The 13,208-nt window shown below is 34.5% G+C and overlaps 1 non-coding gene across 1 annotated transcript; it reads right to left on the bottom strand.

Moving 5' to 3' along the window:
• Positions 1 to 880: 880 nt before the first annotated feature.
• Positions 881 to 987, bottom strand: LOC148764650 (small nucleolar RNA R71). Its single transcript, XR_016024402.1, has one exon. It is a non-coding gene; the product is annotated as a small nucleolar RNA R71 (small nucleolar RNA).
• Positions 988 to 13,208: the final 12,221 nt, after the last annotated feature.

Raw genomic sequence — 13,208 nt, 5'->3', positions numbered from 1 at the left:
TTAATTTATTGCCTTTCTCAAGTGAATTCTTAGTTTTTGTTAATTAATTTAGTGTTTGCTTTAATTTAGTTTTAATTAATTTTATAAAACAACGAGTTACTTGAATAAGATTTGTTTATCATAATTTTAGTACTTAGTGATGATTTAGGAGCAAATCTTTGTAGGATACGATTTTGGACTTAATATCTATATTACCTATTGTATACGTATACTTGCGTGTGTAAAATCGACAACAAGTTTTTAACAATGTTGTTAGGGATTTGCTTTCCTATTTATTTTGCTAATGTTAAAATTCAACAGCTTAGTCTTAATTTGAGTTTTTCTTCTTTGTTTTTTAGGTTCGTTCCATCATTATATTAGAAGAACAAAAAGCTTGGAGATTATACTGTGTGATCTAGAGATTGAGAGAATATTTTGATGACTTCGACTAGAAAATCAACAAGGTTTTGCTCAAACAAATGTACTGGCTGATCAACAGGGTGAGCAGCAAATCCAAGAGCAAGTAGTAGCAGAAAATCGTTGCTTAAGGGATTAAATTGTTCCTTTGGTACAAGGAATTCCATCGAGCATTTAAAGGCTAGCAATTCAAGCCAACAATTTCAAGATCAAGCCGCCTATCATCACCATGATTCAAACTTCAATCCAGTTTGAAGGCCTTCTAAATGACAATTCAAATGCCCATATTTCAAACTTCTTGGAGATATGTGATACCTATAAACACAATGGTATCAAGGATGATGCAATTTGTTAAGGCTTTTCCCTTTTCATTAAGGGAGGAAGCTAAAGTGTGGCTAAATGCACTCCCTATTGGATCCATAACAACATGGAATGATCTTGCTCAAAACTTCCTTGCTTAGTTCTTTCCTTTAACCAAAACAGTAAAATAAGGAATGATATCATAGCATTTATGCAGCTAGATTTTGAATCGTTGTATGAGGCCTAGGAAAGATACAAGGACTTGCTTAGGCGTTGTCCTCATCATGGTCTTCCAAAGTGGCTACAAGTGCAAACATTCTACAATTACTTGAGTGGTCATGTTCAAACCACTAGTGATGCCGTCGCATGAGAAGCTTTAATGGCTTTGATTATGTTACTTGCAATAATAATGATGTGTGTTTCCGCTTGTGCAATTGGATTGTTTGCTTCCTTTATAAAAGAAATTTTTGAAATCCATGCTTTACACAATCACATTAATCCACTAAGATCCTACTCCAGCATTACATACCATGGGTCACAACACAATGCCACTGAGTGGCTCACTACAAATCACACAAACACAGATTTCCTATCTCAGATAACTAATTAGCCTAGGCATCCTCATTTAGGCATACAATCATATCCATTCTCTAGCCTAGGCATATACCTCTAGGCAAACATACATATACACATACACATAAATAAATATTATATACATACCAATTCTTTAACCTAGGCATTCTCATCTAAGCATACACACAACATTTAAGTAGCATGGTAGCACACCTATTGTGCGTTATGCATTACACGAATTTAACTTAAATCCCACTCACCTTGACAATCGGAGGCATGATACAATCAAGCTCAACCTTTAGCCTCCAATCGTCCTCCAATTCACAAATGCATCAATGGCCTCTATTCTTCCCTTAGACACATCAAAACTTCATATCATAATTATTTCTTAGCTTTCAAAAATATCCTAGCTTTGCAAAAATACCCAAATTCAATATATATGTTCAATCTTCCAACAAATAAGCTAAATCTTTACCTTAGAAGTTGGGTTACCCAAATCTAGGCTATAAATCTCCAATAAACTCAAGGGGAAATTGTTTGGCCAAATCTAAAAATATTTAGATCCGAGCTTATTAACTGATTAAATCGAAAATGAATCATTAAAAATATGTAATCTTACCTCTAGATCATTTTCCAAGCTTGGATCTAGCTCAAATGGGCTTCAAATGGCATTTGGGGGCTCAGGGTTTTATATGGGATAAAGAGAGAATAAGAGGAAGAGTTGAGAGAGAATGGGGTAGAAATGGCCCCAAAACCCCTTTTTATTTTTGCCTTTTCTCCTTAATGTATCAATACATTTGGCAATGTATCGATACTTATATCCTAATTTCGAATGAATGTATCGATACATTGTGGCAATTTATCGATACATTTCGGACAGAATGGTCTCGAGGGTTTTCTGCTTCAAATGTATCGATACGTTGGGGTAATGTATTGATACATGTTCATCTTTCCAAGAATGTATCAATACATCTTGCTTAGATTGCACCTTTTCTACATCCAAACTTCCCAAAATCCGAGTTTAACACCTCAAAATCATTTTCTTTTTTAATCTCATACCTCAAATAACTCATATAATTCAATTCCTCAAACATATATTCTCAAATATACATCAAATTAAATCAAATCCTCAATCTATAGGATCAATTCATCGTTTTCATCGATATTTACCTAAATGGCATACTTAAATGTCAAAGTGCCAAACATCTGCACAATTTCATTAAGGATCTTAATTTAAACCCACATTCATAGTCATTTACCCCTTAAACATAATCATATTCATCAAAACTTAAATAACTACTCAAATCACTTGGCTAATTTCACATATAAGCCATTTCAAAAAATTAAGGGTGTTACAAGTACAGAATATAGAGATGAAGACTATGAGGTCAGAATTTATGAAAATACATTGGCCACTTACATCATGGGTGGAATACTTAAGATAACATTAGAATTGATTAGGGAAGTTTTTTGACTTGCAATGTGCACTTAATGCTATGACCTACACTAGTGACAATTTAACAGTGCAAGATTTAGAAATAGAACTTTATATCAACAATGTGAATCCCCCTAATTCATGCGCTAAATTATCCATAGTGGACAGGATATACATTTAATTATTAGCTAGACTTTGATGTTAATACCAAGCAAGCACTCCAATTTCTAAAGAGGATTGATGGTTCATACATCACACCAAGCTTTAAACTCTAATAGATTTGGCTCATTTCATATTTTTAGCTATGAGGAAAGTTGTGATAGGAACTAAATCTAGTCTTATGCATGGCCAAGTCATCACTCAAATACTAGCTCATTTCAAAATTGATGTCTCTTCCATGGACAATGCAACTTCTCAACTCAAGATCAAACATCTTGATAGGATTACGATAGGTAGAATGGGTTATATAGAAAATGTTGAGACAAGAACTTGGGTACATAAGAGAGCTCGTCAATAAGGTGATGATGATGATGGTGATAATGAAGATGATGAAAATGTTCCTCCACCAACTTTAGTTGAACCATCCTTCAACACTATACCATCAAATGTTTCGGACACTAATACAAAACTTGAGGCTATTATGACCACATTGGATGAAAACTTAAAGAAACATGATGTCATGGCTACACGATTTGACAACTTTAACCAGGAAATCCTACACATACTCCAACATCAAGAGAACTTAGAGACTCATATTGCACAACTCCTATCTAAAGGAGGACACTAGCTAGGACAACTTGCACTTCACTCACCCATGCATCTTATTATTATCATGTTAATGTTGGTCCCGTTGATATGTGCTAGAGGGGGAATGAATAGCACAATTTGGCTTTTGATAAGGTGTGGAACTAATTTCCAAAACAAAGAAAATAAATATAGAGTAGACAATGGATAGCAATTTATAGTGGTTTGGTCTAAGACCTACATCCACTACCTTGATTATCCAACCAAAGATTTTCCAAACCAAATCACTAAAATAGTGGAATTCACAAGCTTCCATCAAGCTTTTACAATGGCTTTTCGCAAGCTCAGCCACAACCTTTACACTAGTTTTTTCCGAGCTAAACTAAAACCCAAAGTGGTTTTCCAAGGCTCAACCATAACCTATAACGTTCAAGCTTTCCCAAGCTTGAACAACCCTTTAGAGTGACTCCCTCACTCTAAGTATACAAGAAAAAGTGGTAAAAAAAATACCTATGATCACTGGATGATCTGATTGGTACAAGATTCAGTGCTAATCACAAATGCAAAGCATAGGTGTTAAAGTGCAGACAAGTGTAGTGAAGCTTTTCTGGTTTTTCAACTTTCTATAGCTCAAATCTCATTCAAGGCTTCAAAAAAACTTGTTTCTCATTGTTGGAAGACCCTTTTATACTTGGAGATGCAACTTTGATGGCAGTTTGGCAATTTATATCCGTTGGAAATAGTTGAGGATGAGTTCTAGCCGTTAATCTATCTTGTAGTGCTCTGGTTCAAATTGCAGACAGAGAGCTCATAGTCAACTAACTTGGTTGACTAAGTTGATTCTGTTTCTAGTTTGCAGATTCTGGTAGAGGGCATTTAGTCGACTGACTTGGTTGACTAAGTTGGTTCTGTTTCTCAAACTCTTCAGCCCATCATTTCTCCAATTTGAAATTTGGTCAACCAATGTTCTTCTTTGTTTCACCAATAAGCTTTCTCCTTGTTATTCAGTTACATCTTGTTGATTTTATCCCTCTTTTTCTTTCAAAAATACTCTTTGAAGTTTTAAGAAATTAATTTCATATATTAATTTCCTACACACTCAAATAATGGAATTAGACACAAATAAATGAAAATATTTTATTATCATCAAAAACTAATGGAGCCAACAAACTCTCCCTTTTTGATGATGACAAAACACTCCTTGATTAACAGCATAGTGTCATTTTAAATTCTTTTTAGTTTTCTGTAGGAATTGAGGATTGCTCCCCCTAAATATAAGCTCCCTTTTAGTGTGTGCATATTTTGCTTATTTTGTTTCAGCCAATTTTATTCTTGTCACATAGAAAATGACATTGTACATTTAGAGTATACATATGTGCATCAATGTAGAGTGATTTGCAAAAAGTAAGTATTAACAGATTTGTCATTAAATTTTCAGCAGTAAGTGTTGTCAAATTTTCATCAACGTTCTAGCAGCTGTCAATCAGCTTATTGATTTCAGATTTTGTATACATTATTCATATTTCAATTGATATGCTATATGCTTCATCTATAACTTATTCTCACCAGACATTATATAAACATCATCTATCAGCATGTAAATCCATATCAGCATATTAGCAGCAGATTTTGTTTGTGACAGTCAACATATCAAAAGATCAGCAGACTTTAGTTTACAGCAGTTAAATATCCTAAACATATCAGCATTCATGTTTCACATACATCCACATAAATAATAAAATTAGAGTTGAGTGTTTAAGTGCCACAAAGGCACAAATAACAGTTGATTAAAAAGTATTTCAAAAATGCCCTTGGACTAGTTTTGCTTTCTTTCCTTTCCTAGGTTCTTGGTTCCTCTACCCTAACATTTTTTTTTATTTTTTAAACATTATTCTCTGGTTCTTACTCCCTGGGTACCATACTACTCCCCCATTTTTGTCAGCATCAAAGGAGGGGGATTCTACTGATCGAATGAAGCAGAGGGTGAGGATTCAGTTCCATAGAAAAGGTTAAGAGGAAATGGAGAGGGTTTTCAGAGAGGATATGACTTTCTAGGAGAGGATTCTGGAGAAGATTTGTCTAAAACATGAACTAGACTGTTGAGGAGAAGAGGCTGAAATTGGTTTGGACTTCTCTGCCAATCTGAAACACTTTCTTCTTTTGAAAAAAGCTGTCTTGGTTGCCATAATCTTCCTTCCTTTGGTTGGTTGTTTTGCCTTAGTTGGTGGTGTTGTGGTGGCTTCTAGTTTCCCTATTTTTGCCTTTAGTTTGGGAGTTGAAGCTGGTTTCTTTCTTTTTCTTACATTTGCACCATTATTTTGAGTTGCTGTCTTGATAGTGTCTTTTTCAGCTTGTTCCTCTCTAACCATTTGATGAAAAATGTCCATAATGGAAACTTCCTCTGAATTTGGAGAAAATGCCTGATGTTTATCAGTTTCTGCACCAGCTACTTCAGTCCCTTGTTTTGAGTCATTTTTGCTTTGAGGTTCAGGGGAGGATGATTTGGCTAGCTGTTCAACTCCTTGTGGGAAGTCCTCAATTTGCAGAACAGGACTGACAGACTTGTAGGTAGAGCCTTTAGCTTGAGTGCCAGCACTTGCAAACTTCTCTGTGGGCTCTGTTGAACCTTCAGCACCTTGCTGTGCAAGTTTAATGCTGGATGTGGCAGAACTGTCTACAACCACAGGTTCAGACGCCATGTTTTTCTTTTCCTTCAGCTTGTTTTCTAATTCAGTGATTTTATCTTCCATTTTTTGTAGATTCACTCCTTAGTCAGTCAGCTTACCATCAACCCTCATAAGCAAATTAAAAATCATCTCATTCGAAAATTTGGAAGGAGCTTCTTCATATTGAGCTGGCAAACTGTGATCTTTTCTTGGGCTAGTTTTGGAGGTTTTGATAAACTTCTCTCCATCGAGCACATACCCCATCTTAACTAAGCTGCCATAATAAATGGCTTGGTCTTTGGTTTTCACCAAGTCCATATCATACTGTTTAGCCCATATTCCTTTCTTCTACATAAGGGATGTAATCACATTCCCATATGGCAGATTGACCTTATCAAGTCTGCAGGCACTTCTCAGTTTCTCAATCATAAATCTCCCCAAATTTAGAGACACTCCATTAAAAGCATGCTCCATCAGCCAAAGATCCTAGAGACTGATGTAGCTAAGACTTCCACTCCTCCCTTGAATATTTGCTGCTATAAAGTAATGCAGTATCCTAATTTGTGGATTGATTATCATACTTGAATTACTTTTGGAGGAGTATTTTTCTTTCCTTCCAGTGATGATCTCCCATAGTGAGGATGGATCATAATTTTTTGGAAGTTCAAATTCACCTCTTTCACCCTCTATTTCTAGCAGGTTTCCTAAATCTTCAGTAGTCACAACAAACTCTTTTCCATTCAAATAGACATTCAAGCTATCTTTTACATGGTCATCAGAATCTACTAATTCCTTTTCTTTCAGAGCAATGCCAGAGTAAAATTCTTTAACCAGACTTGGATTATATGACCTATTCCTAAAGGTGTTGTAACCTTTAAGTTTAAGCTTATCAAAGTACTTAGATAGACTGGTCTGAATTTCTACATTTTCCTTAAAACTCTAGCAATCAATAAACTTTTCGCAGGAGATTGGTGCATTTTCTATATTCTTGAATCTATACTCATGTAGCTTATTTCTAAATTTCAAAGAAGAAGAGGAACTGATACCTTTCTGGAGTGAGGGTTTTGTATCTTTCTTCTTGTCTGTTTTCTGCTTCTTTTCTCTTAGTTTCTAGGCTATTTCCTTCACTGAAGCAGGCATGATTTTCTGTTTCTTCTTTTGACTTTCTATTCCAGTTTCTTCCTTCATTGGCCTTTTTCCTTTCTTCTTCTCTGATACTTCTTTACTCTGAGATGTTCTAGCCATTTTGGTTCTAGAAATTTCTGAAGGTCTGAGTTGGTTTTAGAGGCAACTAAGAAGATTTAGGTTTTTGTTTTTAGAGAAACGGGTTGCAAAGGAGAGGCAAGAAGAGGTTGGTAGCAGTTATTGCTCAAAAAACTTCTCATCTTCCTTTAAGAACTGCCTTACTTTTATTTCTTCATATTTTCAAATCTCCCTCTAAAATTTTGATTATTTACCTTTGGCAGCTCTACTCTATTTCTCTTTACACCTTGTAAATCAAATTTTTACCATAATTTATTCTTATTTCTTTAAACTCACTGAGTCTTATTATTTAAGGATGTCAGACCACTCTCAATTGACTAAGAATTCCTTAGTCAACTGAATGCATTCTGTTTTCACTGTGAGAGCCAAAGATTTTCTTATAATTCCTTCACATTAACCATTCCCAAATTTCTTCTAATCTCACAAAATCTATCTTCACTTAGTGGTTTGGTAAGAATATCTGTTAATTGATGTAGAGTATTCACAAAATCTATTTTAATGTCATTTTTCACTACATGGTTTCTAATAAAATGGTGTCTAATTTCAATGTGCTTTATCCTAAAATGTTGCACAGGATTTTTTGATATATTGATTGCACTTGTGTTATCACAGTATATTGATACATTATGCATAATTATTCCATAGTCTTTTAATTGTTGATTGATCCAAAGGATTTGTGCACAACAACTACCTAATGAAACATATTCAGCCTCTGCTGTAGATAGTGCTACTGAGTTTTGCTTCTTACTGGACCAAGACACAAGCATCCTTCCTAAAAATTGGCATGTTCCATTATTGCTTTTCCTATCAGTTATGCTGCCAGCAAAGTCAGCATATGAATATCCAACTAAGTTAAGAGTTGAGTTTCTAGAGTATCATATTCCTAGTTCTTGAGTGTCTATGAGGTATCTAAAAATTCTCTTAACAGCTGTTAGGTGTGATTCTTTAGGCTGTGACTAAAATCTAGCACACAAGCACACACAAAACTGAATATCTGGTCTACTTGCTGTTAAGTAAAGAAGAGAGTCGATCATACCTCTATAGAGCTTTTGATCTACATTTTTACCTTTTTCATCTAAATCGAGTTTGGTGGATGGACTTATTGGTGTGGAAATTGATTTTAGCTTTAGCATATTGAATTTCTTGAGCATATCATAAATATATCTTTCTTGGTTAATGAAGATTCCTTCCTCACTTTGTTTGATTTGAAGACCAAGGAAGTACTTCAACTCTCCCATCATGCTCATCTCAAATTCACCCTGCATTTTCTTTGCAAAGTTCTTGCATAAAGCTTCATTAGTTGCACCAAATATAATATCATCCACATATATTTGCACAACAATTAAATCATTTAGATATCTCTTAATGAACAATGTAGTGTCGATGCTGCCTCTATCATATATTTTTTCAACTAGAAATTTATAAAGCTTCTCATACCAAGCTCTAAGAGCTTGTTTCAATCCATACAATGCTTTAGGAAGCTTAAAAACATGATCAGATTTTTCAAAATCTTCAAAACCAGGTGGTTGTTCTTCAAAAACTTTCTCTTGAATTAATCCATTTAAGAATGCACTTTTTACATCCATTTGGTACAACTTAAAATTCATGAAGCATGCAAAAGCTAGCAACAACCTTATGGCTTCAATCTTAGCTACTAGAGCAAAGGTTTCATCATAGTCTATTCCTTCTTCTTGGTTATATCCTTTTCCTACCAGCCTAGCTTTGTTTCTAACCACATTTCCTTGCTCATCTACTTTATTTCTAAATACCCATTTATTACCAACAATAGGATGATTTGAAGGTCCAAGTACCAATGACCATACATGATTCCTAGTGAATTGATCAAGTTCTTCTTGCATGGCCAGTATCGAACTTTTCTCTTTTTCAGCTTCTTCAAAGTTTTTAGGTTCAATTTGTGATATAAAAGCTGAAAACTCATAAGTTTCTCTAGTTACTTTCGTAGTTCTAACTCTTTGTGAAATGTCACCTATTATTTGGTCTTGTGGGTGATCTTTTACAAATCTCCAACTCCTTGGTAGATCATCATGCTGATTTTTTGCTCTTTACAGATTTCCTAGAAATGGAGTTTCATTTTCTCTTCTAGATGAGCTTTCTTCATTAGTTTTATTGTTCTCTAAGCTCATTTCCTCCATTTGTTTTTCTAGGATTTCTATATCATCATCATCATCATGAACTTTTTTTTGTAATGCATTTGACTCATCAAAAACTACATGGACTGATTCTTCAACAGTTAGGGTCCTTTTGTTAAAAACTCTATAGGCCTTTGAGTTTAATGCATATCCTAAAAATATTGCTTCATCACTCGTTGCATCAAACTTCCCTAGGGGCTGTTTTCCATTATTTAGTACAAAGCATTTATAGCCAAAACTCTTAAGGTGAGAAATATTTGGTTTCCTACCTTTGTAAAGTTCATATGGAGTCTTTGAAATCAAAGGTCTTATTAAGACTCTATTAAGAATATAAGCTACTGTATTTACTACCTCAGCCCAAAGATATTTAGGTAGGTTGTTCTCACATAACATGGTCCTAGCCATTTCTTTTAATGTTCTGTTTTTCCTCTCTACAACTCCATTTTGTTGGGGTGTTCTAGGTGCAGAAAAATTGTGATCCAACCTCTTTTCATTGCAAAATTTTTCAAACTCATCATTCTCAAATTCTCCTCCATGATCACTCCTTTTGCTAACTATGGCTAGTCCTTTTTCATTTTCTACTTTCTTACAATAACTTAAGAATGCTTGTAGAGCATCATTCTTATGAGCAAGGAAGTATTCCCAAGTATATTTAGAATAGTCATCAACTATTACAAGGCCATAAGATTTACCTCCTAAGCTAGTTGTGCTTATTGGACCAAATAGATCAATGTGCAATAATTCAAGAGGTCTAGATGTTGACACTATTTTCTTAGTCTTAAAGGATGTTCTAACTTGTTTTGCTAATTGGTAAGCATCACATATCCTATCTTTTTCAAATTTCAATTCTGACAGTCCAGCAACAAGATTTTTCTTTATTAATTTAGACATAGTATGCATGCTCACATGTCCTAATCTCCTATGCCATAACCAACTATCATTCTCAGCATTTGCAATAAGAGATACTTCACTATTCACATCAAGATCTTCAAGAAAAATTACATACATGTTCTTCAACCTTTTTCCTATAAATGCGATTTTATTTGTACTTATATCAATCACTTCACACTTAGTTGAATCAAAACATACTTTAAATCCTTTATCACATAATTGACTAATACTTAGTAGATTATGCTTTAAGCCTTTAACTAGCAACACATGACTAATTTGAGTTTGGGAACTCTTACCAACCATACCTATACCATGGATTTTGCCTTTTGAATTATCTCCAAAGGATACGATTCCTCCCTTTCTCTTATCCAACTGGGCAAACAGCGTTTCATGTCCCATCATGTGCCGTGAACAGCCACTATCCAAGTACCAAGGCTGTTTCTTCTTGAGTTGAGCTCTTGAACATGTCTTTTTTAAGTCCAGCTCAACCTACAAAACAAAATTTCAGTTTTTCTTTATAGATACCCATACTTTGATGGGTCTTTAAGTGTTAGTTGCAGCAAAGGATCCCTTAGGAACCCAAATTTTCTTAACTTTCTAAACTTTTCTTTTCTTAAAATAGTCATATGACAAATGACCATGTTTACCACAATTATAACATCTAGGTAATGCTTTAGCTGAATATTTATTGTGGTATGCATCTCTTTTTGAAGGTTCATTTTTCAAGCATTTAAAAGCTATGTTTTCATAAATAGTTATTTGCAAGGCTTCAGACTTGTTTTCCAGCTCTTGTTTTAAAAACTCAAAGTCTATTTTTGAGTGTTCTAACTCAACTTGCAAAATATTTCTTTACTCAAAAACAGAGGTGAACTCTTGTTTGATCTGTTCCAAATCATTTTCAAGTAATGCAGCTTTTTTCTTCAATGATTTGTATTTTGAAAAAAGTTTTTCAAATTCATCATAAGGGCATTCATATTCATCCTATAAATCATCATAAGAATTAATGAAAGGGGATGAAGGTACCTCTATTTCATCCTCTTGTGCCATTAAGCAGATGTTTGCTATTTCCTAAGATTTTTTATCATCAGTTTCAGAGCTTGATGTGTCACTGTTCGACCATGTAGCAACCACCATTGCTTTCTTGGATCTCTTATTTTTCTTGGGGGTTTCATCTTTCAGCAATGGACACTTGGACTTGAAGTGACTAGGTTTCTTGCATTCGTAGCAGATCATCTCTTCCTTTTTGTTAGAGTCATTTTTGTTCCTTATTTTCCATGAAGCACCTTGGTCTTTTGAAACCTCTTCTAGTTAGCCTTCGATTTCTTCTGCTCATTAATTTTCTGAATTTTTTTGCAACTAGAGCTAAATCTTCATCATCATCACAAGAAAGCTCTTTCAGCTCTTCTTTAAGAATGTTGGCTTTAAGTGCAATGCTCTTTTTCTTTTCCTTTGTTTCCCTTCGATATTCTTTTTCTTCTTCCTTAAGCTCCAGCTCATGAGTGAGAAGAGAACCACATATCTAATCAAGAGTGATGATGTTCAGATCTTTAGCCTCTCTAATGGCAGTCACTTTTGGTTTCCAGGATTTTGGTAGGCATCTAAGCAGTCTCTTAACTAATTCATGTTCAGGGATAGGCTTGCCTAGCTGACTTAATTTATTTATAATATTTGTAAACCTATCAAACATACTGGTGATGTCTTCACCTGGCTCCATTTTGAACATTTCATAACCATGTGTTAAGAGAGCAATTTTGGACTCCTTTACTTGAGAAGTTCCTTCATGGATTATTCTAAATTTTTTCCACACTTGTTTAGCTATTTTACAGCTTGAGACTTTGTTAAATTCAGTGGGGGTCAAGGCACAATGTAATGTGTTGATGGCCTTAAAGTTTATTTGAACTTTCTTAGTTTCAACCTCAATCCATTCAGACCTTGGCTTGGGCATCAACTCATTTGTTACTACATTCATGGTTGAGGGCATAAAGGGTCAATCAGTTATGACGTCCCACATTTCATAATTTATAGCTCTAATATAGATTGACATTTTAGTACTTCAATAAGGGTAATTAGAGCCATCAAACAAAGGTGGTCTATTTATTGATTGTCCCTCAACAACTATGGTTTTTTGTTGAGCCATTTGGATCTTCCCAAAGGATATTAAGCCTTAAAAACAAGGAACTAGCTCCGATGTGTGAGACCCTGTCAAGCTCGATTAAAAGACGGTATTGTATCGAGTGGTACAACTAAGTTAAATCGAGCCTTGAACTAGTTCAAATAGAAATTCTAAGAGGAATTTGAAAATTTTAAAACCAACAGAATGGCTTAGAATAGTGATTTGGAGTTCAAGGTCCAGTTTGGAGTCCATCAGAAAATTGACCAATTAGGGACAAAACGGTCATTTTACCATTTGATGATTAAATGGAGATTTTTAGCCAAGATTTGATCACATTTGACCAAGAATAATTATATGAAATATAATTATGATTATTGGAGTATAAAATGATGTTTAGTAGTGAAAAATTGTGATTCCCGGTATTTATGGAGCAGAAGGGCAAAATGGTAATTTTACCACTAGTGGACTAAACGAAAATTTTTTTTTTAACAATTTTTGCCCCATTTGGTTAATATTGATCAATATTAGTGTTATTTTAGGTTGAAAAGTAGAAATAATGAGATTCCGGTACATTTCGGAGTATAAGGGTAAAATCGTAATTTTTTTGTCTCGGGGGCAAATCAGTAAAATTTTCGGCCCAGCACTTGTCAAGACCAAGGGATTTTAATTGTGGTAGG

This window comes from Theobroma cacao, chromosome 1, assembly GCF_053813885.1.
Source record: "Theobroma cacao isolate CCN51 chromosome 1, ASM5381388v1, whole genome shotgun sequence".
Lineage (NCBI taxonomy): Eukaryota > Viridiplantae > Streptophyta > Magnoliopsida > Malvales > Malvaceae > Theobroma > Theobroma cacao.
This window is presented reverse-complemented; position numbering and strand designations above follow the sequence as displayed.